At 38.6% G+C, this 4,902-nt stretch overlaps 1 non-coding gene across 1 annotated transcript; it reads right to left on the reverse strand.

Annotated features, from left to right (window-relative positions):
* Positions 1–1,318: 1,318 nt before the first annotated feature.
* TRNAK-CUU (transfer RNA lysine (anticodon CUU)) lies at positions 1,319–1,391 on the reverse strand. The gene has a single exon. It is a non-coding gene; the product is annotated as a tRNA-Lys (tRNA).
* Positions 1,392–4,902: the final 3,511 nt, after the last annotated feature.

A 4,902-nucleotide genomic window follows, 5' to 3' on the forward strand; every position in this document is an offset into this window, starting at 1 on the left:
TTTTTCTTTCAGTTTCTTGGTCTTACCTAGGTGAGGTGGTGCTACCCTATTTCTTTAACTAGTTTGCTGTGATAGGACATGAAATAATCTTGTAAATTAATGGTCATTCACCAGGTATTTCCACAGTATGACTGTCCTATCATGTGATGAGTTCCTTGTATGTTTATGGTTCCCCCTTTAATTCCTTAATCCCATGCCACAGATGGTGACTCATTCCAACTTCCAATGCTACTGATGGAAAGCTACAAAGCAAATGGAAACCTGAAAAGAAAAAATAAGAAGTGTAGAAAAGGGCGAATATTATAAAATGTACTTTTAAAAGGTGAAAAAGTCATTCTCTTATTCTGACTGTAAGCCTACTCCCAACCTCTACTTTCTAGCAGTTTACATCTTCAAGACAGACAACAGCAGTAACTGGTTAAAACAGAAACTAGCCAATGTTAGAAGAAATGATGGATCATTAATAAAATAGAAACCAGAAAGTAGGTTTCTACATAAAGCACTGGTGCTTTTAGGCTACTGAAGATAAATGTGGGCTAAAACAATTAAATACTTCTAATCCTGGAAAAAAATGGAGATCTGCTCTCGTACCAAAAAATACAAAGTAAAAAAATGATAGCCATTACAAATAAGGAAATATGAAGATGTTTTATTTCCTTCTATTGAATGACAGTAGGAAGTTATATAAAAATGTTTATACTGATATGAGACTATGTATTTGCTGTTCTGCTGTTGAAAGTGAAAGTTCACATGAAACTTAAATTATTTAACGTGAATGTCTTTATTTCCTAATTTTCAGTCAATATGTGTCAATTGAATGTTTTCAAATATTAGCTTGAGAAGAGTTCTCAGATTCAATTTTATTTTATAAAATTTGTAATTAAAATATCAGGCCAGGGGGAATTTTAATATTTGTATTTAAATATTTGGTTTCTTAAACTAAGGCAGCAATGTAAAATATTCAGTTACATGGAGCTAAATATGTCTCATATTTTTTATATTACCTTATTTTCTTGTTATGAAAATAATACATTTCATTGCCATACTTGGAAAGATCAACAACATAAAGGAAAAAAAAAACAAAAAAATCAAACCTCTAATTCTACCTCTCAGAGATTAATATATCATTGCATTTATTTCACACTATTTTCAAAAACTGTACCACTCTTACACCACCATTAGAAAATATAACAATAATCAAAATTTGAATATACCTCTCAGCTTACATTAATCAATAAATGGAAACCAAATACGTTTTTATTTTTATTTTATAAATGGACTTTTTTTTAAACTTAAATTTTATTTTAAGTAAACTCTATGCCCAACATGGGACTTGAACTCATGACCCTGAGATCAAGAGTCCCATGCTCTACCAACTGAGCCAGCCAGGAACCCCCCAAATGCATTTTTAATAATGGTAGTCATCATATGTTAGATTTGTAGAACTTCCAGCTTACCAGTTTTTAAAACATCAAACCTCAAATTCCCACAACCATATCTAAACTTGACTAATACATCTTGCAAAGGAATAAAACTGTATTCTTTGAGTTTAGAATAAAACTAAGATTAGGAGTTCTATATTTGTCAGTGCATTCTCATTTTTTCATTAATCAATATTTTTTGAGTTACCATATGTGCAAGATAGCATATTGAACACACAAGACACAGAGAAGATTGTATCTAAATGAGGCCAACAGAAATAAAATGGCAAATATATCATTCAATCAATTATTTAAGCTTTTTCTGTAAAAGGCCAGGTAGCAAATATTTTAGGCTTCACAGGCCTTAGGGTCTCTGTTGCAACTAATCACCTCTACCATAGTACCATAAGGCAGCCATAGACAATGCGTAAAGAAATAGGTGTTGCTGTGGTGCTGTAGGAAAGCTTTATTTGCAGGGCACCTGGGTATGCCACATGTGGGTGAGGACACGCACGCATATGCATACGCATGCCCAAACGGAGAAGGCCCAGAAAGGCTTTCTTTCTGATAATCGATGTGTAAATCCTCCCTAGGCCTCTGCCATGGATATAAAGCAAACACTGTGGCAACTTTCTTTTGGGAAGGATTAGTCCAATCCAGAGCAAGAAGCTTGTGGGAAGCATCAGATCTTGTGCCTCCTTGGAAGAGGAGCAGGTAAGGTGAGGACAGGTGGTGTCAACTTTGCTGAAATGTACCCCTTCTTTTTGTTACTTAGTGTGTCCAGTTCAACAGGGGTCCACACACTGTTTCTTAAAGGGCCGGATGGTAAATGTTTGACACCTGAAAGCTACAGGCCCTGTCACGACCACTCAACTCGGCTGTGGTAGTGGGAAGCATCCATTGAAAATCCAGGTGTCTGACAATACATTCTTTGCAGAAACAGCCGTCAGGTGGGATTCAGCCCACAGATGTAGTTCCCCCACCCTGCTCTAGTACAGGGCGACGCATGGTGTGGTAACCAGGTGCCAGTTCAAAACTGTGTGGAGATGTCCCATGACGTGTCCCCTGACGTGGCAAGTTTGGACCCTGAAAGTAAATGGTTAGTAGCAATTTGATGTTGCCACAACATCTGAGTGCACGAACAGTGCCTTTCTTTTTCTGAAGAAAGAGGGGGCCAGTTGACCTGGTATAGGGTGATTGCATGTGGTAAGGCTGTATACTGGCCATGCTTAGTTGGATACATATTTGTCTGTGATGGATTTGGAAACCAAAACCAAGGGCACCTGGGTAGCTCAGTGGTTCAGCATTTGCCTTTGGCTCAGGTTGTGATCCCGGGGTCCTGGGATCAAGTCTTGCTTCAGGCTCCCCACAGGGAGCCTGCTTCTCCCTCTGCTTATGCCTCTGCCTCTCTCTCTCTGGATCTCCCATAAATAAAGAAATAAAATCTTAAAAAAGAAAAGCTTTATTTGCAAAAAGAGAATAGTGGGTCAGGTTTGGCTCTTAGGCCATTGCTTGTCCACCTCTCGAGTAGTACTCACTGTATTTACACTGGTTGCAAAGCAAAACAAAAATCAGGATTGAATTCCTTTCCAGTCAGTTAATTAACTTTATAAATAATTAAAGTAACCATCCAACTGTATTGTATAATTATGTTCTGGAAATGCAGAAGAGTTGGTCTTCAAGTTGCTTGGAAACGGAATTCCATCATTCTGGTGTATCAGATATAGTTCAAATTGCTTTCAATCTCTCATGTTACCACTGAAAACCTTAGCCGGATATAAAATTATTTTGGGGGGGATTTTTTGAGTCCCAGTAGGAAACAGAGGGAACTCTGGAAGTGCTTAACTAAACAGAATTTAGTAAAGGAATAACTTAGGTGTGGGGGGAGTTAAGTGAACCAACAAAGAGGGTGGTAAAGCATCCAGGAGGAGCAATAGCAGGATCCTCTTCACCCCGAGGCCAGAAGGGGCAAGAGGAGGAAAACTGTTAACAGAATCCTGGAAGACCATAGTCTTATAACAGGAGCCACTGGACAGGAGCTATATCCATAGAGACTGCAATCATCATGGGGCCACTGCCATCATCAAGGGGCAGAAGAAAAAATTGGGAAAGAATATCCCAATTTGATCCCTGGGTGGCGCAGCGGTTTGGCGCCTGCCTTTGGCCCAGGGCGCGATCCTGGAGACCCGGGATCGAATCCCACGTCAGGCTCCCGGTGCATGGAGCCTGCTTCTCCCTCTGCCTGTGTCTCTGCCTCATTCTCTCTCTCTCTCTGTGACTGTCACAAATAAATAAAAATTAAAAAAAAAAAAAAAAAAAAAAAAAAAAAAAAAGAATATCCCAATTTCTCTATCCTTCTCACTTATATTACCAGCAAGTGTTCCCCACTGCTGAATGCCATGAGAAGCAGAGAGCAGGAGAACCTAGAGATCCAGTCCATAGGGGTTAGCCTCCTGGCACAGAGAAAGACAGAGAGAGATTGGAACTAAAGGCCCCAAAAGGAAACTGTGTAGCACAGAGCTGCATGTGGAAAGTGTAGGTAACATCTAGAACCATTTTTGTAGTTTCTCTGATAGCCATACAAAAGGGCAATTCTTTTCAAATTAACATAAGCTTAAATATTTGGTGGAATGCCATGATGAAACAGAGGGAGCTATTTGTTAACATATGTTAAAAATAAAATGCCATATAATTTGTGGCTTATACTTTGTCATACATTATCTGTGAATGCAAGATATAAACCAAATCTTTTTTTTAAAGATTATATTTATTTATTAATGAGAGACACAGAGAGAGAGGCAGAAACAGGCAGAGGGAGAAGCAGGCTCCACGCAGGGAACCCAACATGGGACTCGATCCCGGGTCTCCAGGATCATGCCCTGGGCTGAAGGTGGCGTTAAACTGCTGAGCCACCGGGCTGCCCTTTTTTTTTTTTTTTTTTTTTTTTTACTGACAGATCTATTGTATCAGTGCCCTGCAGTGTCTTGTACATAATATGTGTTCTGTATTAGTTGAATGAATTTGTAAAAATAATTAATTTTATATAACTTTCATTCAAATGGTTTGCAAGTAGCAGGAAATATAATTGATTTAAAAATGTTATTTTAGGGGGTTGCTCAGTGGTTGATGGCTCAGTGGTTTAGTGCCTGCCTTCAGCCCAGGGTGTGGTCCTGGAGTCCCAGGATCGAGTCCCACGTCGGGCTTCCTGCATGGAACCTACTTCTCCCTCTGCCTGTGTCTCTGCCTCTCTCTCTGTGTGTCTCTCATGAATTAAAAAAAAATGTTATTTTAAAAGAAAATGACAAAATTAGGTTAACATGACTATGATGTACTTGTAATTCTCTTACCTGCATCCTCCATTCACAGCAAAAACTGGAAATACTACATATACACTATCCCTTATTAGAACCCATTCATAAATGTTTGTTTAGAATGTATTCTTATTTTAAATCCTTAGTCATCATTTTGTTTAATAAAAGTA

This window comes from Canis lupus, chromosome 11 (genome assembly GCF_048164855.1).
Source record: "Canis lupus baileyi chromosome 11, mCanLup2.hap1, whole genome shotgun sequence".
In the NCBI taxonomy this organism is placed as follows: Eukaryota; Metazoa; Chordata; class Mammalia; order Carnivora; family Canidae; genus Canis; species Canis lupus.